This window comes from Talpa occidentalis, unplaced genomic scaffold, assembly GCF_014898055.3.
Source record: "Talpa occidentalis isolate TD23 unplaced genomic scaffold, MPIMG_talOcc4v2.1 talOcc4.9, whole genome shotgun sequence".
NCBI lineage: Eukaryota > Metazoa > Chordata > Mammalia > Eulipotyphla > Talpidae > Talpa > Talpa occidentalis.
In genome coordinates, this window is record NW_023605305.1 from 71,201,426 (window position 1) to 71,225,655 (window position 24,230).

Genomic DNA, 24,230 nt, shown 5'->3' on the forward strand with positions numbered 1-24,230 from the left:
CACACCTTGTAACCCCCTGTACAGTTTTATTTGTGTTACCCCTGTTACAGGTGAGGGTGTCATTGCCTTGTTTAGAGGACTCCTCCCAGAGTTGCAAGCTTGGGGCAGGGTGGTAGCCTTAGCTCTTGATTTTTTGTGCCTTCAGTGTATGGTTTCTCCGTCAGCTACGGAGGCTAAACAAAGAGCTATTGTGCTATGGCGGTCAGGCAAGACTTGGCACCATGGTGCTTGACCAGGACTCCCCAGTGGAATCCGGATGGGTCAACTTAGCCCTAGAGAACCTGAGAGCCAGGTGAGGACCCTTTGAGTGGTGTTGGGTAGCCCGGGGCTTTCCCCGACGGCCTGTCTGCCAGCAGTTTTGGAAGAGGCCGTGGTCACCACTTGTCTATGGCTTACAGGGGGTGCCCTCCCTGACAGTGACCCCGCCCCTCGGTCTTGGGCGTCTGTGGGCACTCGGCTTGCCCTTGAGGGTGTGAGTGCGAGAGGAGGGTGCAGGTGTCCTCCAGGGGGAAGAGGGCCCCATTCTCAAAAAGGTCTTGAGGTCCCTGGACCCCGCAGGGGGCCTAGGACCCCGACCCCCATGGCTGCAGAGGTCCCCCTACCCCTGTGGGAGCTGAGGATCCCCGAACGCCATCCCTCCACCCCCTAGAGATGGACATGAGAAGTGCACCTTTATGTAGGCAGAGTCTGGTGGGCGGGGTCAGGCTCCAGCAGGGGCGGAGCCTGGGGCTCATCAGCGCTGCTGGGCCAGGTGAGGACACTTTGAGTGGTGCTGTGTAGCCTGGGGCTTTCCCCGCCGGCCTCTCTGCCTGCAGTTTTGGAAGAGGCCGTGGTCACCGCTTGTCTATGGCTTACAGGGGGTGCCCTTCCTGACAGTGACCCCGCCCCTACCTATAGGGCGTCTTCGGGAGGACAGCCTGCCCCTGGGGGTATGAGTGCAAGAGGAGGGTGCAGTTGTGCCCCAGGGGGAAGAGGGCCCCGTTCCCAACACAGGCTTCAGGTCCCTGGACCCCGTATGGGGCCTAGGAACCTGTACCCTGGTGGCTGCAGAGGGCCCCCTAACGCCATGGGGGCTGAGGGTTCCCAAATGCCCTCATCTGCGCCCCCTAGCGGAGGATATGAGAAGTGCTCCTTTGTGAAGCAGAGTCCGGTGGGAGGGATCAGGCTCTGGCCGAGGGCGGAGCCTGGGGCTCATCAGCTTTGCTGGGCCAGGTGAGGACTCTTCCCCACTGAGTGGTGCTGGGTTGCCCGCGGCTTTCCACGCCGGCCTGTCTGCCTCCAGTTTTGGAAGAGGCCGCCATCGCCGCTTGTCTCTCGTTACAGGGGTGCACTCCCTGACTTTGACCCCGCCCTTCCGTCTAGGGCGTCTTCAGACGCATGGCCTGCACCTGGGGGTGTGAATGCAAGAGGAGGGTGCAGTTGTCCCCCAGGGGGAAGAGGGCCCCGTTCCTAAAATGGGCTTTAGGTCCCCGGACCCCGTAGGAGGCCTCTGACCCCGTACCCACCGGCTGCAGATGTCCCCCTATCTCCATGGGGCTGAGGGTCCATGAGCGCCCTCACCAGCGTCCCCTAGTGGCGGACCTGAGAAGTGCACCTTTGTGCAGATAGAGTCCGGTGGGCGGGATAAGGTTCCGGCCGGGAGCAGAGCATGGGACTTATCACCGTTGCTGGGCCAGGTGAGGATTCTTTCCCTTTGAGTGGTGCTGAGTAGCCCGGGGCTTTCCCCACCCGCCTGTCTGCTTGCAGTTTTGGAAGAGGCCGCTTGTCTGTTGCTTACAGCTGGTGCCCAACCTGAGAGTGACCCCGCCCCTCTGCCTAGGGCGTCTTCAGGCGCACATTCTGCCCCTGGGGGTTGAGTGTGAGAGGAGGGTGCAGGTGTGCCCGGAGGGGAAGATTTACCGTTCCCCCAAGTGGGAAGAGGGCCCTGTTCCCAAAACGGGCTTGAGGTCCTTGGACCCTGTTGGAGGCCTAGGACCCCATAACACCATGGGAGTAGAGTTTCCCATACCACCTTGGAGGCTGAGGGACCGCGAACGCCCTCACCTGTGCCCCCTAGCGGCGGACGAGAGAAGTGAACCTTTTCGTAGGCAGAGTCTGGTGGGCAAGGTCAGGCTCCAGCCGGGCCAGAGCCTGGGCCTCATCAGCGCTTCTGGGCCAGGTGAGGACCCTTTGAGTGGTGCTGTGTAGCCCGGGGCTTTCCCAGATGGTCTGTCTGCATGCAGTTTTGGAAGAGGCAATGGTCACTGCTTTTCTCTGGCTATCAGGGGGTGCGCACCCTGATAGTGACCCCGCCCCTACGTAAATGGCGTCTGTGGGGCTCGCCTTGTCCCTGGGTGTGTGAGTGAGAGAGGAGGATGCAGGTGTCCTACAGGTGGAAGAGAGCCCCATTCTCAAAAAGGGCTTGAGGTCCCTGGACCCCGCAGTGGGCCTAGGACCCCGTATCCCCATGGCTGCAGAAGTCCCCCTCCCCCGTGGGAGCTGAGGATCACAGAAAGCCCTCACCAGCGCCCCCTAGCGGCGGACTTCAAAAGTACACCTTTACGGGGGCAGATTCCCTAGGGCGGGGTCAGAGTCCGGCTGGGAGGGAGCCTGGGTCTCATCAGCACTGCTGGGCCAGGTGACGACCCTTTGAGTGGTGCTGGGTTGCCCGGGGCTTTCCACGCAGGCTTGTCTGTCTTCAGTTTGGAAGAGGCCGCGGTCGCCGCTTGTCTGTGGCTTACAGGGGGTGCCCTCCCTGACAGTTACCCTGTCCCTCTGCCTAGGGAGTCTGGGTGCGTGCGACCAGCACCTGGGGGTGTGAGTGAGAGAGGAGGATGCAGTTGTGCCCCAGGGGGAAGGGGGCCCCGTTCTGAAAACGGGCCTGAGGTACCTGGACCCTGTTGGAGGCCAAGGACCATGGGTGCACAGTTCCCCCTACCACCGTGGAGGCTGAGGGACCGCGAACGAGCTCACCTGCGCCCCCTAGGGACGGGCCTGATAAGTGCACCTTTACGTAGGCAGAGTCTGGTGGGCGGGGTCAGGCTAAAGCCGGGGCCGAGCCTGGGGCTCATCAGCGATGCTGGGCCAGGTGAGGACCCTTTGAGTGCTGCTGGATGGCCCGGGGCTGCCCAGCCGGCCTGTCTGCCTGCAGTTTTGGAAGAGGCCGTGGTCACCGCATGTCTCTGGCTTACAGGTGTTGCCCTCCCTGACAGTGACCCCACCCCTCCATCTAGGGCGACTTCGGGGGCACAGACTGCCCCTGCGTGTGTGAGTGAGAGAGGAGGGTACAGTTGTCCCCCCGGAGAAAGAGGCCCCCATTTCCAAAAAGGACTTGATGTCCCTGGACACCGTGGGGGGCCTAAGACCCCGTGCCCCCGTAGCTGAGGAGGTCCCCCGACCCCCCTGGAGCTGACGGTCCCCGAGCGCCCTCACCATCGCCCCCTAGCGGCGGACCTGAGAAGTTCACATTTAAGCAGGCAGAGTCACTTGGGCGGGTTTAGACTCAGGCTGGGACAGAGCCTGGCTCTCATCGCTCTGCTGGGCAACTTCGGGGGCACGGCCTGCCCCTGGGTGTGTGAGTGCCAGAGGAGGGTGCAGTTGTCCCCCAGGGGGAAGAGGGCACCGTTCCCAAAATGGGGTTGAGATCCCTGAACCCCACAGGGGCTTAGGACCCCGTAGCCCCGTGTCTGCAGAGGTCACCCTATCCCCATGGGAGAGAGGGACCCGAACGCCCTCACCAGCGCCCCCTAGCGGCAAACAGGAGGAGGGCACCTTTGCGCAGGTTGAGTCTGGTGGGCGGGGTCAGGCTCTGGCCGGGGCGGAGCCTGGGGTCATCAGCGCTGCTGGGCCAGGTGAGGACCCTGTGAGTGGTGCTGGGTTGCCGGAGTCCTGCGCTGGCCTCTCTGTGGGCAGTTTTGGAAGAGGCCGCGTTCGCCGCTTGTCTGTGGCTTACAGGGCGTGCCCTCCCGGACAGTGATCCGGCCCCTCTGCCTTAGGGCGTCTTCGGGCGCACGTCCTGCACCTGGGGGTTGAGTGCGAGAGGAGGTGCGGGTGTACCCCGGGGGAAGATTTTCCGTTCACCCAAGGGGGAAGAGGGCGCTGTTCCCAAAATGGTTTTGAGGTCCCTGGACCCTGGTGGCGGCCTAGGACCCCATAACACCGTGGTTGAGAGTTCCCTCTACCACCGTGGATGCTGAGGGACCGCGAACGCCCTCACCTGCGCCCCCTAGCGGCGGACGTGAGAAGTGCACCTTTAGGTAGGCAGAGTCTGGTGGGCGGGATCAGGCTCTGGCCGGGGCGGAGCCTGGGGCTCATCAGTGCTGCTGGGCCAGGTGAGGACACATTGAGTGGTGCTGGGTAGCCCGGGGCTTTCCCCGTCGGCCTGTCTGCCTGCAGTTTTACAAGAGGCCGTGATCACCGCTTGTCTATGGCTTACAGGTGTTGCCCATCCTGACAGTGAGCCCGCCCCTCCATCGAGGGCGACTTCGGGCACACGGCCTGTCCCTGGGGGTGTGAGTGTGAGAAGAGGGTGCAGTTTTCCCCCAGGGAAAGAGTGCCCCTTTCCCAAAACGGGCTTGAGGTCCCTGGACCCCGCGGGGGCCTAGGACTCTGTACCCCTGTGGCTGCCGAGATCCCCGTACCCCTGTGGAACTGAGGGTCCCCGAGGCCCTCCAGAGCGGCCCCTAGCGGCGGACAGGAGAAGTGCTCCTTTACTCAGTTAGAGTCCTGTGGGCAGGATCAGGATCTGGCCGGGGACGGAGCCTGGGGATCATGATTGCTGCTGGGCTAGGTGAGGACCCTTTGAGTGGTGTAGGTTGCCCGGGGCATTCCGCACTGTCCAGTCTGCCTGCAGTTTTGGAAGAGGCTGCCGTCGCCGCTTGTCTCTTTGTTACAGGGGGTGCCCTCCCTGACAGTGACCCCGCCCCTACCTATAGGGCGTCTTCGGGAGCATGGACTGCCCCTGGGGGTATGAGTGCAAGAGGAGGGTGCAGTTGTCCCCCAGGGGGAATAGGGACCCGTTCCTAAAACGGTCTCCAGGTCCCTAGACCCTGTTGAAGGCCTAACCTCATAACAGCATGGGTGCAGAGATCCCCTACCACCATGGAGCCTGAGGACCGCAAACGACCTCACCTGCGCACCCTAGCGGCAGACGTGAGAAGTGCACCTTTGTGCAGGAAGAGTCTGCTGGGCGGGGTCAGGCTCCAGCAGGGTGGAGACTGGGTCTCATCAGCGCTCTGGGCCAGGTGAGAACTCTTCCCCGTTGAGTGGTGCTGGGTAGACCGGGGCTATCCCCGCCGGCCTGTCTGCCTGCAGTTTTGGAAGAGGCCGTGGTCGCCGCTTGTCTGTGGCTTCCAGGGCGTGCCATAACGGACAGTGACCCGGTCCCTCTGCCTTAGGGCGTCTTCAGGCGCTCGTCCTGCACCTGGGGGTTGAGTGCGAGAGGAGGTGCTTGTGTGCCCCGGGGGGAAGATTTACCGTTCCCCCAAGGGGGAAGAGGGCCCTGTTCCCAAACGGGCTTGAGGTCCCTGGACCCTGTTGGAGGCCTAGGACCCCTTAACAACATGGGTGCACAGTTCCACCTAATACCGTGGAGGCTGAGGGATAGCGAATGCCCTCACCTGCATACCCCTAGTGGCAGACATGAGAAGGTCACCTTTGTGCATGCAGAGTCCCATGGGCGGGATCAAACTCTGGACAGGGACGGAGGCTGGGGCTCCTCATCGCTGCTAGGCTAGGTGAGGACTCTTGGAGTGGTGTGGGTTGCCCGGGGCTTTCCACACCGTCCTGTCTGCCTTCAGTTTTGGAAGAGGCCACCGTCGCTGCTTGTCTCTCGGTTACAGGGGGTGCCCTCCCTGACAGTGACCACGCCCCAACCTATAGGGCATCTTCGGGAGTTCGGCCTGCTCCTGAGGGTGTGAGTGCGAGAGGAAGGTGCAGTTGTGCCCCAGGGGGAAGAAGGCCCCGTTCCCAAAATGGGGTTGAGTTCCCTGGACCCCGCAGGTGGCCTAGGACCCCGTAGTCCCGGTCCTGCACAGGTCACCCTATCCCCGTGGGAGATGAGGGTCCCCGAACGCCCTCACCAGTGGCCCCAAGCGGCGGACCTGAGAAGTGCACCTTTATGCAGGCTGAGTCTGGTGGGCGGGGTCAGACTCTGCGCGGGGCGGAGCCTGAGGTCATCAGTACTGCTGTGCCAGGTGAGGACCCTGTGAGTGGTGCTGGGTTGCCTGGCGCCTTCCGCGCCGACCTCTCTGTCTGCAGTTTTGGAAGAGGCCGCGGTCGCCACTTGTCTGTGGCTTACAGGGCGTGCACTCGCAGACAGTGACCCGGTCCCTCTGCAATAGGGCGTCTTCGGGCGCACGTCTTGCACCTGGGGGTTGAGAGCGAGAGGAGGTGCGTGTGTGCTCCGGGGGGAAGATTTACCGTTCCCCTAAGGGGGAAGAGGGCCCTGTTCCCAAAAACGGGCTTGAGGTCCCCGGACACTTATGGAGGCCTAGGACTCTATAACACCATGGGTGCAAAGTTCCCCCTACCACCATGGAGGCTGAGGGACCGCGAACGCCCTCACCTGCGCCCCCAAACGGCGGACCGGGGAAGTGCACCTTTACGCAGGCTGTATCTTGTGGGTGGGGTCAGGCTCTGGCGGGGGTGGAACAGGGGGACATCAGCGCTGCTGGGCCTGGTGAGGACCCTTTGAGTGCTGCTGGGTATCCCGGGGCCTTCCCCGCCGTCCTGTCTGCCTGCAGTTTTGGAAGAGGCCGAGGTCACCGCTTGTCTGTGGCTTACAGGGCGTTCCCTTCCAGACAGTGACCCCGCCCCTCCGTCTAGGGCAACTACGGGCGCATGGCCTGCCCCTGGGGGTGGGAGTGCGAGAGGAGGGTGCAGTTGTGCCCCAGGGGGAAGAAGGCCCCGTTCCCAAAACGGGGTTCAGTTCCCTGGACCCCTTAGGGGGCCTAGGACCCCGTAGCCCCAGGTCTGCCGAGGTCCCCCTATCCCCGTGTGAGATGAATGTCCGCGAGCGCGGGATGAAGGTCCCCCTATCCCCTTGGGAGATAGGTTCCCTCACCAGCGCCCCCTAGCGGCGGGCCTGAGAAGTGCACCTTTACACAGGCTTAGTCTGGTGGGCGGGGTCAGGCTCTGGCCGGGGTGGAGCCTGAGGTCATCAGCGCTGCTGGGCCAGGTGAGGACCCTTTGAGTGGTGCTAGGCTGCCCGGGGCCTTCCGCGCCGGCCTCTCTGTCTGCAGTTTTGGAAGAGGCCGCAGTCGCCGTTTGTCTGTGGCTTACAGGAGTGGCCTCCCGGACAGTGACCTGGTCCGTCCGCCTTAGGGCGTCTTCGGGCGCGTGTCCTGCACCTGGGGCTTGAGTGCAAGAGGAGGTGCGTTTGTGGCCCGGAGGAAGATTTACCGTTCCCCTAAGGGGAAAGAGGGACTCTGGCCAAAACGGGCTGTAGATCCCCGGACCCTGTATATGGCTTAGTCACCCATACCCAGTGGCTGCGAGGGACCACTAACACCACGGCGGCTCAGGGTCCCCGAACGCCCTCATCACCGCGCCCTAGAGGTGGACATGAGAAGCGCACCTTTGTTCAGGCAGAGTCCGGTGGGCGGGATCAGGCTCCGGCTGGTGGCGGAGCCTGGGGCTCATCAGCGTTGCTGGGCCAGGTGAGGACTCTTCCCCTTTGAGTGGGGCTGGTTAGCCTTAGGCCTTCCTCATCGGCCTGTCTGCCTGCAGTTTTGGAAGAGGCCGAGGTCACTGCTTGTCTCTGGCTTACAGGTGGTGCCCTCCCTGACAGTGACCCCGCCCCTCCGTCTAGGGTGACTTCGGGCACAAGGCCTACCACTGGGGGCGTGAGTGCAAGAGGAGGGTGCAGTTGTCCCCCAAGGGGAATAGGGCCCATTCCCAAAACGGGCTTGAGGTCCCTGGACCACATAGGGGACCTTGGACCCCGCCCCACCGTGGCTGCCGAGGTCCCCCTACCCCCGTGGAGCTGAGGGTCCGCGAGCGCCCTCAAGAGCGCCATATAGCGGCGGACCAGTGAAGCGCACCTTTGTGCATGCAGAGTCCCGTGGGCTGGATCAGGCTCTGGCCAGGGGCGGAGGCGGGGTCTCATCATCGCTGCTGGGCTAGGTGAGGACCCTTGGAGTGGTGTGGGTTGCCTGGGGCTTTCCGCGCCATCCTGTCTGATAGCAGTTTTGGAAGAGGCCGCCGTCGCTGCTTGTCTCTCGGTTACAGGGTGTGCCCTCCCTGACAGTGACCCCGCCCCTAACTAGAGGGAGTCTTCGGAAACACGGCCTGCCCCTGGGGATATGAGTGTGAGAGGAGGCTGCAGTTGTCCCCCAGGTGAAAGAAGACTCCGTTCCTAAAAGAGGCTTTAGGTCCCTGGACCCCGTATATAGCTTAGGCACCCGTACCCCGTGGCTGCAGAGGGCCCCCTGCCCCTTGGAGCTGAGGGTCCCCGATGTCCACAAAGCGCCCCCTAGCGGGACATGAGAAGTGCACCTTTGTGCAGGCAGAGTCTGTTGTGCGAGATAGGGCTCCAGCCGTGGGCGGAGCCCGGGGCTCATCAGCGCTGCTGGGCCAGGTGAGGACTCTTCCCCTTTGAGTGGGGCTGGGTAGCCTGGGGCCTTCCCCGCCAGCCTGTCTGCCTGCAGTTTTGGAAGTGGCCGAGGTCACCACTTGTCTCTGGCTTACAGGTGGTGCCCTCCCTGACAGTGACCCCGCCCCTCCGTCTAAGGCGACTTCGGGCACACGGCCTGCCCCTGGGGGTTTGATTGCAAGAGGGGAGTGCAGTTGTCCCCCAGGGGGAAGAGGGCCCCGTTCCCAAAACGGGCTTTAGGAACCTGGACCCCGTAGGGGGCCTAGACCCCGTACCCCCGTGGCTGCCGCGGTCCCCCTGCCCCCGTGGGGCTGAGGGTCCAAGAACGCACTCAAAGTGTGACCTACCGGCGGACATGAGAAGTGCACCTCTGTGCAGGCAGAGTCCGGTAGGCGGGATCAGGCTCCGGCTGGGGGCAGAGCCTGGGGCTCATCAGCGCTGCTGGGCCAGGTGAGGACTCTTCCCCTTTGAGTGGTGCTGGCTTGCCCGGGGCTTTCCGCGCCGGCCTGTGTGCCTGAAGTTTTGGAAGAGGCCGCAGTCGCCGCTTGTCCCTGGCTTACAGGGGGTGCCCTCCCCTGAGAAGGACCCCTGACCTGCGTCTAGGTCGTCTGCGGGCGCACGGCCCCGCCGCTGGGGATGTGAGTGCGAGTGGAGTGGGCAGGTGTGCCCCGGGAGAATGTTTTGGTCTTCCCCTGAGGTGAAGAGAGCCCCTTTCCCTCATGGGGGAGGAAAATTCCGTACCCCCATGGTGCAGAGTTCCCCCTAGCCCCGAAGGGCATGTGGGTCCCCGAACCCCCTCAAGAGCGTCCCCTACCGGCGGCCCTAGGAAGTGCAACTGTGCGCAGGTGGTGTCGGGCGGGCGGTGTCAGGCTCCGGCCAGGGGCGGGGCATGAGTCTCATCGGCGCTGCTGGGCCAAGTGAGGACTCTTCCCCTTTGAGTGGTGCTCACTGCCGGCGGCTTTCCGCGCCAGCCTGTCTGCCTGCAGTTTTGGAAGAGGCCTCGGTCGCCGCTTGTCCCTGGCTTACAGGGTGTGCCCTCCCCTGACAGGGACCCCGGTCCTCCGTCTAGGGCGTCTGAGGGCGCAGGGACCGCCTCTAGGGCTCTGAATGGGAGAGGAGGGTGCAGGTGTGCTCCGGGAGGAAGATTTGGGCTTCCCCGGAGGGGAAGAGAGCCCCGTTCCCCCATGGGGGAAGAAAGTTCCGTACCCCCATGGGTGCAGATGTCCCCCTAGCCCCGAGGGTCCTGAGGGTCCGCGAACTCAACACCAGCGTCCCCTAGCGGCTTCCCTAGGAAGTGCACCTGTGCACAGGCAGAGTGGGGTGGGCGGGGTCAGGCTCCGGCCAGGGGCGGAGTCAAAGGCTCATCAGCGCTGCTGGGCCAGGTGAGGACTCTTCCCCTTTGAGTGGTGCTGGCTTGCCCGGGGCTTTCCGCGCCGGCAGTCTGCTTGCAGTTTTGGAAGAGGCCGCGATCGCCGCTTATCCCTGGCTTACAAGGGGTGCCCTCCCCTGACAGGGACCCCAGCCCTCCATCTAGGGCGTCTGCGGGCGCAGGGTCCGCCGCTGGGGCTCTGAGTGGGAGAGTAGGGTGCAGGTGTGCCCCGGGAGGAAGATTTGGGCTTCCCCCGAGCGGAAGAGTGCCCCGTTCCGCCATGGGGGAGGAAAGTTCCGTACCCCCATGGGTGCAGATGTCCCCCTAGCCGCCTGTGGCTGAGGGGCACCGAACCCCCGCAGCAGCGCCCCCTAGCGGCGGCCCTAGGAATTGCACCTGTGCGCAGGCAGAGTCGGGTGGGCGGGGTCAGGATCCGGCCAATGGCGGAGCCTCAGGTTCATCAGCGCTGCTGGGACAGGTGCGGACTCTTCACCTTTGAGTGGTGCTGGCTTGCCAGGGGCTTTCCGCGCCGGCCTGCGTGCCTGCAGTTTTCGAAGAGGCCGCGGTCGCTGCTTGTCGCTGGCTTACAGGGTGTGCCCTCCACTGACAGGGACCACGGCCCTGAGTCTAGGGCCTCTGCGGGCGCACGACCCCGCCGCTGGGGCTGTGAATGCGAGTGGAGTGGGCAGGTGTGCCCCGGAGGGAGATTTGGGCTTCCCCGGAGGGGAACAGAGCCCCGTTCCCCCATGGGGGAGGAAAGTTCCGTACCCACATGGGTGCAGATGTCCCCCTAGCCCCGATTGTTCTGAGGGTCCCCGAACGCCCTCACCAGCGCTCCCAGGCGGCGGCCCAGGTAGTGCACCTGTGCGCAGCCTGACTCAGGTGGGTGGGGTCAGGCTCTGGCCAGGGGCAGAGCCTGGGGCTCATCAGCGCTGCTGGTCCTGGTGCAGACTCTTCCCCTTTGAGTGGTGCTGGCTTGCCCGGGGCTTTCTGCGCCGGCCTGTCTGCCTGCAGTTTTGGAAGAGGTCGCGGTCGGCGCTTGTCCCTGGCTTACTGGGGTGCCCTCCCCTGACAGGGACCCAGGCCCTCCGTCTAGGGCTTCTGCGGGCACAGGGCCTGCCTCTGGGGCTCTGAGTGGGAGAGTAGGGTGCAGGTGTGCCCCGGGAGGAAGATTTGGGCTTTCCCGGAGGGGGAAGAGGGCCCCGTTCCCCCATGGGGACGAAAGTTCGGTACCACCGTGGGTGCAGAGGTCCCCCTAGACCCGAGGGGGCTGAGGGACCGGAAACCCCTCAGCAGCGCCACCTAGCGGCGGCCCTAGTAAGTGCACCTGTGCGCAGGCAGATTCGGAGGGCGGGGTCAGGCTCCGGCCAGGTCGGAGCCTCAGGCTCATTAGCGCTGCTAGGCCAGGTGAGGACTCTTCCCCTTTGAGTGGTTCTGGCTTGCCCGGGGCTTTCCGCGCCGGCCTGCGTGCCTGCAGTTTTGGAGGAGGCCGCGGTCGCCACTTGTCCCTGGCTTACATGGGGTGCCCTCTCCTGACAGGGACCCCGGCCCTCCGTCCAGGGCGTCTGCGAGCGCATGGCCCGCCGCTGGGACTCTGAGTGGGAGAGGAGGGTGAATGTTTGCCCCGGGAGGTAGATTTGGGCTTCCCCGGAGGGGGAAGACGGCCCATTCCCCCATGGGGGACGAAAGTTCCGTACCCCCACGTGTGCAGATCAACCCCTAGCCCCGTGGGGGCTGAAGGTTTCCGAAGCCCTCACCAGCGCCCCCTAGCGGCGGACCTAGGAAGTGCACCTGTGCGCAGGCAGAGTCAGGTGGTCGGGGACAGGCTCCGGCCAGGTCAGAGCCTGAGGCTCATCAGCGCTGCTGGGCCTGGTGAGGACTCTTCCCCTTTGAGTGGTGCTGGCTTACTGGGGGCTTTCCGCGGCGGCCTGTCGGCCTGCAGTTTTGGAAGAGGCCGCGGTCGCCGCTTGTCCCTGGCTTACAGGGTTTGCCCACCCTGACAGGGACCCCGACCCTCCGTCTAGTTCGTCTGCGGGCGCAGGGCCCGCCGCTGGGGCTCTGAGTGGTAGAGGAGTGTGCAGGGTTGCCCCGGGAGGAAGATTTGGGCTTCCCCGTTGGGGAAGTGAGCCCCGTTCCCCATGGGGGTGGAAAGTTCTGTACCCCCATGGGTGCAGATGTACCCCTAGCCCCTAGGGTCCTGAGGGTCTGCGAACCCCACACCAGCGTCCCCTAGCGGCTTCCCTAGGAAGTGCACCTGTGCACAGGCAGAGTGGGGTGGGCGGGGTCAGGCTCCGGCCAGGGGCGGAGTCAAAGGCTCATCAGCGCTGCTGGGCCAGGTGAGGACTCTTCCCTTTTGAGTGGTGCTGGCTTGCCCGGGGCTTTCCGCTCCGGCCTGCGTGCCTGCAGTTTTGGAGGAGGCCACGGTCGCCGCTTGTCCCTGGCTTACAGGTGGTGCCCTCCCCTGACAGGGACCCCGGCCTACTGTATAGGGCGTCTGCGGACACAGGGCCCGCCGGTGGAGCTCTGAGTGGGAGAGGAGGGTGCAGGTGTGCTCCGGGAGGAAGATTTGGGCTTCCCCGGAGGGGAAGAGAGCCCCGTTCCCCTATGGGGGAGGAAAGTTCCGTACCTCCACGGGTGCAGAGGTCCCCCTAGCCCCGAAGGGCCTGAGGGTCCGCGAAACCCCTCACAAGCGTCCCGTAGCGGCGGCCCTATGAAGTGTAACTGTGCTCAGGCAGAGTCGGCGGGCGGGGTCAGGCTCTGGCCAGGGGCGGGGCCTGAGTCTCATCAGCGCTGCTGGGCCAGGTGAGGACTCTTCCCCTTTGAGTGGTGCTGAGTGCCGGGGTCTTTCCCCGCCGGCCTGTCTGCCTGCAGTTTTGGAACAGGCCTCGGTAGCCGCATATCCCTGGCTTACAGGGTGTGCCCTCCCCTGACAGGGTCCCAGCCCTCCGTCTAGGGTGTCTGCCGGCGCAGGGCCCGTCGCTGCGGCTCTGAATGGGAGAGGAGGGTGGAGGTGTGCTCTGGGAGGAAGATTTGGGCTTCCCCGGAGGGGAAGAGAGCCCCGTTCCCCCATGGGGGAGGAAAGTTCCGTACCACCATGGGTGCAGATTTCCCCTTCGCCCCGAGGGGCCTGAGGGTCCACGAACCCCAAACCAGAGTCCCCTAGCGGCTGCCCTAGGAAGTGCACCTGTGCGCAGGCAGAGTGGGGTGGGCGGGGTCAGGCTCTGGCCAGAGGCGGAGCTTGAGGCTCATCAGCGCTGCTGGGCCAGGTGAGGACTATTCCCCTTTGAGTGGTGCTGGCTTGCCCGGGGCTTTCCGCGCCAGCAATCTTCCTGCAGTTTTGGGAGAGTCCGCGGTCGCCGCTTGTCCCTGGCTTACAGGGGGTGCCCTCCCCTGACAGGGAACCCGGCCCTCCGTCTAGGGCGTCTGCGGGCGCAGGGCCCACCGCTGGGTCTCTGAGTGGGAGAGTATGGTGCAGGTGTGCCCCAGAAGGAAGATTTGGGCTTCCCCGGAGGGGAATAGTGTCCCGTTCCCCCATGGTGGAGGAAAGTTCCGTACCCCCACGGGTGCAGAGGTCCCCCTAGCCCCGAGGGGTCTGAGGGTACCCGAACCCCTAACGAGTGTCCCCTAGCAGCGGCCCTAGGAAGTGCACCGGTGCGCAGGCAGAGTCGGGTGGGCGGGGTCAGGCTCCGGCCAGGGGCGCAGCCTGAGGCTCATCAGCGCTGCTGGGAGAGGTGAGGACTCTTCCCTTTGAGTGTTGCTGGCTTCCCAGGGGCTTTCCGCGCTGGCCTGAATGCCTGCAGATTTGAAAAGGGCCGCGGTCGCCGCTTGCCCCTGGCTTACAGGGGGTGCCGTCCCGTCAGGGACTCCGGCCCTCCGTCTAGGGCTTCTGCGGGCGTAGGGCCCGCCTCTGGGCCTCTGAGTGGGAGAGTATGGTGCAGGTGTGCCCCAGGAGGAAGATTTGGGCTTCCCCGGAGGGGAAGAGAGCCCCGTTCCCCCATGGGGGAGGAAAGTTCCGTACCCCATGGGTGCAGAGGTCCCCCATGCCTCTAGGGGTCGGATAGTCCACGAATCCACTCACCAGCGCCCCCTAGCGGCGGCCCTAGGAAGTGCCCCTGAGCGTAGGCCAAGTTGGGTGGGCGATGTCAGGCGCAGGCCAGGGGCGGAGCCTCAGGCTCATCAGCGCTGCTGGGCCAGGTGAGGAATCTTCCCCTTTGTGTGGTGCTGGCTTGCCGGGGGCTTAACGCGCAGGCCTGTGTGCCTGAGTTTTGGAAGTGGCCGCGACGCCGCTTGTCCCTGGCTTACAGGGGGTGCCCTCCCCTGACAGGGACCCCGGTCATCCTTCTAGGGCGTCGCGGGCGCAGGGCCCGCCGCTGGGGCTCTGAGTGGGAGAGGATGGTGCAGTTGTGACCCGGGAGTAAGATTTGGGCTTCCCCGGAGGGGAAGAGAGCCCTGTTCCCCCATGGTGGAGGAAAGTTCCGTACCCCCATGGGTGCAGATGTCCCCCTAGCCCCGAGGGGGCTAAAGGTCCCCGAAACCCCTCAAAAGCTCCCCCAGCGGCGGCCTTAAGAAGTGCACCTGTGCACAGGCAGAGTGAGGTAGGCGGGGTAAGTCTCCAGTCAGGGGCGGAGCCTCAGGCTCATCAGCGCTGCTGGTCCAGGTGAGGACTCTTCCCCTTTGAGTGGTCCTGGCTTTCCGGGGGCTTTTCGCGCCTGCCTGTCTACATGCAGGTTTGGAAGAGGCTGCGTTCTCCACTTGTCCCTGGCTTTCAGTGTGTGCCCTCCCCTGACAGGGACCCCGGCCCTCCGTCTAGGGCGTCTGCGGGCGCAGGGCCCCCGCTGGGGCTCTGAGTGGGAGAGGAGGGTGCAGGTGTGCCCCGGGAGGAAGATTTGGGCTTCCCCGGAGGGGAAGAGAGCCCTGTTGCCCCATGGGGGAGGAAAGTTCCATACCCCCATGGGTGCAGAGGTCCCCCAAACCCCGAGGGGGGTGAGGATCCCCGAACCTACTTACCACGGCAAACGGCGGCCCTATGAAGTGCACCTGTGAGCAGGCAGAGTCGGGTGGGCGGGGTCAGGCTCCAGCTAGGGGCGGAGCATCAGGCTCATCAGCGCTGCTGTGCCAGGTGAGGACTCTTCCCAATTGAGTGGTGCTGGCTTGCCTGAGGCTTTCCGAGCCTGCCGGCATGCCTGCAGTTTTGGAAGAGGCCGCGGTCGCCGCTTGTCCCTGGCTTACAGGGGGTGCCCTCCCCTGACAGGGACCCCGGCCCTCCGTCTAGGGCGTCTGCGGACGCAGGGCCCGCCTCTGGGGTTCTGAGTGGGAGAGGAGGGTGCAGGTGTGCTCCTGGATAAGATTTGGGCTTCCCCAGAGGAAGAAGAGGGCCCCGTTCCCCCATGGGGGAGGAAAGTTTCGTACCCCCATGGGTGCAGAGGTCCCCCTAGCCGCGAGGGGGCTGAGGGACCCCGAACACCCTTACCACCGCCACCTAGCGTCGGCCCTAGAAAGTGCACCTGTGCACAGGCATAGTCGGGTGGGCGGGGTCAGGCTCCGGCCAGGGGCGGTGCCTGAGGCTCATCAGTGCTGCTGGGCCAGGTGAGGACTGTTCCCATTTGAGTGTTGCTGGCTTGCCGGGGGCTTTCCGCGCCGGCCTGTCTGCCTGCAGTTTTAGAAGAGGCCGCGGTCGCTGCTTGTCCCTGGTTACAGGGGGTGCCATCCCCTGACCGGGACCACAGCCCTCCCTCTAGGGCGTCTGCGGGCGCAGGGCCCGCCGCTGGGGCTCTCAGTGGGAGATGAGTTTGCAGGTGTGCCCGGGAGGAAGATTTGGGCTTCCCCGGAGGGGAAGAGAACCCCGTTCCCCCATGGGGGAGGAAATTCCGTACCCCATGGGTGCAGATTTCCCCCATGCTCCTAGGGGGCTGAGGGTCCCTGAATCCCCTCACCACCGCCCCCTAGCGGCGGCCCTAGGAAGTGCGCCAGTGCGCAGGCAGATTCGGGTGGGCGGGGTCAGGCTCCGGCCAGGCGGAGCCTGAGGCTCATCAGCGCTGATGGGCCAGGTGAGGACTCTTCCTCTTTGAGTGGTGCTGTCTTACTGGGGGCTTTCCACGCCGGCCTGTCTGCCTGCAGTTTTGGAAGAGGCCACGGTCGCCGCTTGTCCCTGACTTACAGGGAGTGCCCTCCCCTGACCGGGACCCTGGCCCTCCGTCTAGGGCGTCTGCGGCGCCGGGCCCGCCGCTGGGGCTTTGAGTGGGAGAGGAGGGTCTAGGTGTGCCCCGGGAGGAAGATTTGGGCTTCCTCGGAGGGGAAGAGAGCCCCATTCCCCCATGGGGGAGGCAAGTTCCGTACCCAATGGGTGCAGAGGTCCCCCATGCCTCTAGGGGTCTGATAGTCCACGAATCCACTCACCAGCGCCCCCTAGCGGCGACCCTAGGAAGTGCACCTGAGCGCAGGCCGAGTCGGGTGGGCGGTGTCAGGCGCAGGCCAGGGGCGGAGCCTCAGGCTCATCAGCGCTGCTGGGCCAGGTGAGGACTCTTCGCCTTTGTGTGGTGCTGGCTTGCCGGGGGCTTTCCGCGCAGGCCTGTGTGCCTGAGTTTTGGAAGAAGCCGCGGTCGCCGCTTGTCCCTGGCTTACAGGGGTTGCCCTCCCCTGACAGGGACCCCAACCCTCCGTCTAGGTCGTCTGTGGGCTCAGGGCCCCCCGCTGGGGCTTTGAGTGGGAGAGTAGGGTGCACGTGTGCCCCGGGAGGAAGATTTCGGCTTCCCCGTAGGGGAAGAGAGCCCGTTCCCTCATGGGGGAGGAAAGTTCTGTACCCCCATGGGTGCAGAGTTCCCCCTATCCCCGAGGGGGCTGAGGGTCCCTGAACCCCCTCACCAGCGCCCCCTAGCGGCGGCTCTAGGAAGTGCACCTGTGCACAGGCAGAGTCGGGTAGGCGGGGTCAGGCTCCGGCCAAGGGCGGAGCCTGGGGCTCACCAACGCTGCTGGACCAGGTGAGGATTCTTCCCCTTTCAGTGGTGCTGGCTTGCCCGGGGCTTTCCGCGCCAGCCTGCGTGCCTGCAGTTTTGGAAGAGGCCACGATGCCGCTTATCCCTGGCTTACAGTGGTTGCCCTCCCTGACAGGGACCCCGGTCATCCTTCTAGGGCGTCTGCGGGCGCAGGGCCCGCCGCTGGGGCTCTGAGTGGGAGCGGATGGTGCAGTTGTGACCCGGGAGGAAGATTTGGGCTTCCCCAGAGGGGAAGAGAGCCCCGTTCCCTCATGGGGGAGGAAAGTACCCTACCCCCATGGGTGCAGTATTCCCCCTAGCCCCGAGGGGGCTGAAGGTCCCCGAAACACTCCCCTGTGCCCCAGAGCGGCGTCTCTAGGAAGTGCATCTTTGTGCAGGCAGAGTCAGGTGGGCGGGGTCAGGCTCCGGCCAGGGGCGGAGCCTGAGGCGCATCAGCGCTGCTGGGCCAGTTGAGGACTCTTCCCCTTTGATTGGTGCTGGGTTGCAGGGGGCTTTCCACGCCGGCCTGCATGCCTGCAATTTTGGAAGAGGCCACCGTCGCCGCTTGTCCCTGGCTTACAGGGGGTGCCCTCCCCTGACAGGGTCCCTGGCCCTCCGTCTAGGGCGTCGGCGGTCGCAGGGCGTGCCGCTGGGGCTCTGAGTGTGAGAGGAGGGTGCAGGTGTGCCCCGGGAGGAAGATTTGGGCTTCCCCGGAGGGGAAGAGAGCCCCGTTCCGCCATGGGGGAGGAAAGTTCCGTACCCCCATGGGTGCAGATATCCCCCTAGCCCCGTGGGGGCTGAAGGTCCCCGAAACCTCTCAAAAGCTCCCCCTAGCGGCGGCCTTAAGAAGTGCACCTGTGCGCAGGCAGAGTGAGGTGGGCTGGGTAAGGCTCTGGCCAAGGGCGGAGCCCGTGGCTCAGCACTGTTGGGCCAGGTGCGGACTCTTCCCCTTGGACTGGTGCTGGATTGCCCGGGGCTTTCCGCGCCGGCCTGTGTGCCTGCAGTTTTGGAAGAGGCCGCGGTCGCCGCTTGTCCCTGGCTTACAGGGGGTGCCCTCCCCTGACAAGGACTCGGCCCTCCATCTAGGGAGTCTGCGCGCGCGCGCGTCCCCGCCAATGGGGCTGTGAGTGCGAGAGGGGGTGGAGGCGTGCCCGGGAGGAAGATTTGTGCTTACTCCGAGGGGAAGAGGTCCCCGTTCCCCCATGGGGGAAGACAATCCCGTACCCCTTGGGTGCACGGTGGCCCCAGACCTTGGGGGCTGAGGGTCCCTGATTCCCCTCAACAGCTTCCCATAGCGGCAGCCCTAGGAAGTGCAGATGTCCGCAGGCAGAGTCGCGTGGGCGGGGTCAGGCTCCGGCCAGGGGCGGAGCTTGGGGCTCCTCAGCGCTGCTGGGCCAGGTGCGGACTCTTCCCCTTTGAGTGCTGCTGGCTTGCCCAGGGCTTTCCGTGCCGGCCTGTGTGCCTGCAGTTTTGGAAGAGGCTGCGGTCGCCCCTTGTCCCTGGCTTACATGTGGTGCCCTCCCCTGCCAGGGTCCCCGGGCCTCCGTCTAGGGCGTCTGCAGGCTCACGGCCCCGCAGCTGGGGCTGTGAGTGCGAGACGAGGGTGCAGGCAAGCCTGAGAGGAAGATTTGGGCTACCCCCGAGGGGAAGTGGGCCCCGTTCCCTCGAGGGGGATGACAATCCCGTACCCCCATGGGTGCAGAGGTGGCCCTGCCCCGTGGGGGCTGAGGGACACCGAACCCACTCACCAGCGCCCCCTAGCGGCGGCCCTAGGAAGAGCAGCTGTGCGCAGGTAGAGTCGGGTGGGCGGGGTCAGGCTCCGGCCAGGGGCGGAGCCTAGGGCTGAACAGCGCTGCTGGGCCAGGTGCGGACTCTTCCCCTTTGAGTTGTGCTGGCTTGCCCGGGGCTTTCCGCGCCGGCCTGTGTGCCTGCAGTTTTGCAAGAGTCTGCGGTCGCTGCTTGTCCCTGGCTTCTAGCGGGTGCCCTCCCTTGACCGGATTCCCGGCCCTCCGTCTAGTGCGTCTGCGTGCGCACGCCCCGCCGCTGGGGCTCTGAGTGCGAGAGGAGGGTGCAGGCGTGACCCGGGAGTAAGGTTTGGGTTTCCGCGAAGGGGAAGAAGGCCCCGTTCCCTCATTGTGGAGGACAATCCCGTACCCCCATGGGTGCAGGGGTGGCTCCAGCCCGGTGGGGGCTGAGGGTCACCGAACCACCCTCACCAGCGCCCCCTAGGGGCGGCCCTAGGAAGTGAACCTGTGCGCAGCCAGAGTCGGGTGGGCGGTGTCAGTCTCCGGCCAGGGGCGGAGCCTGGGGCCCATCAGATCTGCTGGGACAGGTGCAGACTCTTCCCCTTTGAGTGGTGCTGGCTTGCCCGGGGCTTTTTTCCGCGTCGGCCTGTTTGTCTGCAGTTTTGAAGAGCCCGCGGTCGCCGCTTGTCCCTGGCTTCCAGGGTGTGCCCTCCCCTGACCAGGATCCCGGCCCTCTGTCTAGGGCGTCTGCGCTCGCATGGCCCGCCGCTGGAGCTGTGAGTCGAGAGGAGGGTGCAGGCGTGCCCCGGAAGGAATGTTTGGGCTTCCGCGAATGGGAAGAGGGCCTCGTTCCCCCAAGGGAGAGGACAATCCCGTACCCCCATGGCTGCAGGGGTGGCCAAGCCCGGTGGGGGCTGAGGGTCCCGGAACGCCCATACCAGCGCCAGCTAGCGGCGGCCCTAGGATGTGCACCTGTGCGCAGCCACCGTGGGGTGGGCGGGGTCAGGCTCCGGCCGGGGGTGAGCCTGGGGCTCATCAGCGCTGCTGGGCCAGGTGCGGACTATTCTCCTTTGAGTGGTCCTGGCTTGCCCGAGTCTTTTTTCGGCGCCGGCCTGTGTGCCTGCAGTTTTGGAAAAGGCCGCGGTCGCCGCTTGTACCTGGCTTCCAGGTGGTGCCCTTCCCTATCCGGGACACCGGCCCTCCGTCTAGGGCGTCTGCGGGTGTACGGCCCCGCCGCTAGGGCTGTGAGTGCAAGGGAGGGTGCAGGCGTGCCCCGGGAGGAAGGTTTGGGCTTCCGTGAAGGGGAATAGGGCCCCGTTCTCCCATGGGGGAGGACAATACCGTACCTCCATGGGTGCAAGGTTGGCCCCAGCCCAGTGGGGGCTAAGGGTCCTCGAACACCCTCACCAGCGCCCCCTGCCGGCGGCCCTAGAAAGTGAACCTGTGCGCAGCCAGAGTCGGGTGGGCATGGTCAGGCTCCGGCCAGGGTCGGAGCCTGGGGCTCATCAGCGCTGCTGGGCCAGGTGCGGACTCTTCCCCTTTGAGTGGTGCTGGCTTGCCCGGGGCTTCATTCTGCGCCGGCCTGTGAGCCAGCAATTTTGGAAGAGGCTGCGTTCGCGCTTGTCCCTGGCTTCCAGGGGGTGCTCTCCCCTGACCGGGACCCTGGCCCTCCGTCTTGGGCGTTTGAGGGCGCACGGCCCCGACGCTGGGGCTGTGAGTGCGAGAGGAGGGTGCAGGCGTGACCCGGGAAGAAGGTTTGGGCTTCCACGAATAGGAAGAGGGCCCCGTTCCCCCATGGTTGAGGACAATCCCGCACCACCATGTGTGCCGTGGTGGCCCCAGTCCGGTGGGGGCTGAGGATCCCCGAACCCCCTCACCAGCGCCCCCTAGGGACGGCCCTGGGAATTGAACCTGTGCGCAGCCAGAATAGGGTGGGCGGTGTCAGGCTCCGGCCAGAGGCGGAGCCTGGGGCTCATCAGCTCTTTTGGGCCAGGTGCAGACTCTTCCCCTTTGAGTGGTGCTGGCTTGCCCGGGGCTTTTTTCCGCGGCGGCCTGTGTGTCTGCAGTTTTGGAAGAGGCCGCGGTTGCCGCATGTCCCTGGCCTCCCCTGACCGGGACCCCGGCCCTCCGTCTAGGGTGTCTGCGCATGCACGGCCCGCCCCTGGGGCTGTGAGTGCTAGAGGAGGGTGCAGGCATGCCCCGGGAGGAAGGTTTGGGCTTCCGGGAACTGTAAGAGGGCCCCGTTCCCCCATGGGGGATGACAATCCCGCACCCCCATGCGTGCAGTGGTGGCCCCAGCCCTGTGGGGGCTGAGTGTACCCGAATCCTCACCAGCGCCCCCTAGCGGCGGCCCTAGAAAGTGCACCTGTGCGCAGCCAGAGTCGGGTGTGCGGGGTCAGGCTCCGGCCTGGGGCGGAGCCTGGGGCTCATCAGCGCTGCTGGGCCAGGTGCGGACTCTTCCCATTTGAGTGGTGCTGGCTTGCCCGGGGTTTTTTCCGCGCCGGCCTGTGTGCCTGCAGTTTTGGAGGAGGTCGCGGTCGCCGCTTGTCCCTGGCTTCCAGGGGTGCCCTCCCCTGACCGGGACCCCGGCCCTCCGTCAGGTCGTCTGTGGGGAACGGCCCGCGCTCTGGGGCTGTGAGTGCGAGAGGAGGATGCAGGCGTGCCCCGGGAGGAAGGTTTGGACTTCCGTGAAGGGGAAGTGTGCCCCGTTCCCCCATGGGGGTGGACAATCCCGTACCCCCATGTGTGAAAGGGTAGCCCCAGCTGGCAGAGGCTGAGGGTCCCAGAACCCCTCACGAGCGCCCCCTAGCGGCGGCCATAGGAAGTGCACCTGTGCGCAGCCACAGTCGGGTGGGTGGGGTCAGGCTTCTGCCTGGGGCGGAGCCTGGGGCTCATCAGCGCCGCTGGGCCAGGTGCGGACGATTCCCCTTTGTTTGGTGCTGGCTTGCCCGGGCCTTTTTTCCACGCCGGCCTGTGTGCCTGCAGTTTTGGAAGAGGCCTCGGTCGCCGCTTGTCCCTGCTTCCAAGGGGTGCCCTCCCCTGACCAGGACCCCGGCCCTCCGTCTAGGGAGACTGCGGGTGCACGGTCCCGCCGCTGGGGCTTTGAGTGCGAGAGGAGGGTGCAGGCGTGTCCCGGGAGGAAGGTTTGGGCTTCCGCGAAGGGGAAGAGGGCCCCGTTCCCCCATGGGTAGGATAATCCCGTACCCCCATGTGTGCAGGGGTGGCCCCAGCCGGTGGGGGCTGAGCGTCCCCGCACCCCCTCACCAGCTCCCCCAGTGACGGCCATAGGAAGTGCACCTGTGCGCAGCCAGAATCGGGTGGGCGGGAACAGGCTCCGGGGCTCATCAGCGCTGCTGGGCCAGGTGCGGTCTCTTCCCCTTTGAGTGGTGCTGGCTTGCCCGGGGCTTTCTTCCACGCCGGCCTTTGTGGCTGCCGTTTTGGAAGAGGCCGCAGTCGCCGCTTGTCCCTGGCATCCAGGGGGTGCCCTCCCCTGACCGGGATCCCGGCCCTCCCTCTTGGGCGTCTGCGGGTGCACGGCCTCGCCGCTGGGGCTGTGAGTGCGAGAGGAAAGTGCAGGCTTGCCCCGGGAGGAAGGTTTGGGCTTCCGCGAAGGGGAAGAGGGCCCGGTTCCCCCATGGGGGAGGACAATCAAGTACCCGCATGTGTGCAGGGGTGGCCCCAGCCCGGTGGAGGCTGAGAGTCCCCGAACCCCCCTCACCAGCGCCCCCTAGCGGCGGCCCTAGGAAGTGCACCTGTGCGCTGCCAGAGTCGGGTGGGCGGGGTCATGCTCTGTCCAGGGGCGGAGCCTGGGGCTCATCAGCACTGCTGGGCCAGGTGCGGACTCTTCCCCTATAGTGGTGCTGGCTTGCCCGGGGCTTTCTTCACTCCGGCCTTGTGTGCTGCGTTTTGGAAGAGGCCGCAGTCGCCGCTTGTCCCTGGCATCCAGGGGATGCCCTCCCCTGACCGGTATCCCGGCCCTCCCTCTTGGGCGTCTGCGGGTGCACGGCCTCGCCGCTGGGGCTGTGAGTGCGAGAGGAGGGTGCAGGCGTGCCCCCGGAGGAAGGTTTGGCCTTCCGCGAAGGGGAAGACGGCCCCGTTCCCCCATGGGGGAGGACAATCCCGTACCCCCATGGGTGCAGTGGTGGCCCCAGCCCGGTGGGAGCTGAGGGTCCCCGAACCCCCTCTCCAGCGCCCCCTAGCGGCGGCTCTAGGAAGGTCACATGTGCGCAGCCAGAGTCGGGTGGGCGGGGTCTGTCTCCCTCCTGGGGCTCATCAGCGCTGCTGGGTCATGTGCGCACTCTTCCCCTTTGAGTGGTGCTGGCTTGCCCGGGGCTTTTTTCCGCGCTGGCCTGTGTGCCTGCAGATTTGCAAGATGCCTCGGTCTCCGCTTGTCCCTGGCTTCCAGGGAGTGCCCTCCCCTGACCGGGACCCGGCCCTCCGTCTAGGGCGTCTGCGGGCGCACGGCCCCGCCGCTGGGGCTGTGAGTGCGAGAGGAGGGTGAAGGCGTGCCCCGGGAGGAAGGTTTGGGCTTCCGCAAAGGGGAATCGGGCCACGTTCCCCCATGGGGGAGGACCATCCTTTACCCCCATGTGTGCTGGGGTTGCGCCAGGCGGTGGCGGCTGAGGGTCCCCGAACCCCTCACCAGCCCCCCCTAGCGGTGGCCCTAGGAAGTGCACCGGTGCCCAGCCAGAGTCGGGTGGGCGGGGTCAGGCTCCAGGGCTCAAATGCGCTGCTGGGCAAGGTGCGGACTCTTCCCCTTTGAGTGGTGCTGGCTTGCCCGGGCCTATCCGCGCCGGCCTGTGTGCCTGCAGTTTTGGAATGGCCGCGGTCGCCGATTGTCCCTGGCTTCCAGGGGGTGCCCTCCCTGACAGGGACCACGGCCCTCCGTCTAGGGCGTCTGCGGGCGCACGGCCGCCGCTGGGGCTGTGAGTGCGAGAAGAGGGTGCAGGCGTGCGCTGGGAGGAAGATTTGGGCTTCCGCGAAGGGGAAGAGGGCCCCGTTCCACCATGGGGGAAGACAATCCTGTACCCACATGGGTGCAGATGTGGCCCCAGCCCCGTGGGGGCTGAGGGTGCCCGAACCCCCTAACCAGCGCCCCCTAGCGGCGGCCCTAGGATGTGCACCTGTGCGCAGCGAGAGTTGGGTGGGTGGGGTCAGGCTCCGGCCAGGGGCGGAACCTGAGGTTCATCAGCGCTCCTGGGCCAGGTGAGGACTCTCCTTTGATTCGTGCTGGCTTGCCGGGGGCTTTCCGCGCCGGCCTGCGTGCCTGCAGTTTTCGAAGAGGCCGCGGTCGCCGCTTGTCCCTGGCTTACAGGGTGTGCCCTCCCCTGACAGGGACCCCGGCCCTCCGTCTAGGGCGTCTGCGGGCGCAGGGCGTGCCGCTGGGGCTCTAAGTGGGAGAGGAGTGTGCAGGTGTGCCCTGGGAGTAAGATTTGGACTTCCCCATAGGGGGAAGAGGGCTCCGTTCCCCCATGGGGGAGGAAAGTTCTGAACCCCGATGGGTGTAGATGTCCCACTAGCCCCGAGGGGGTGAGGGTCCCCGAAACCCCTCACCAGCACCCCCAAGACGCGGC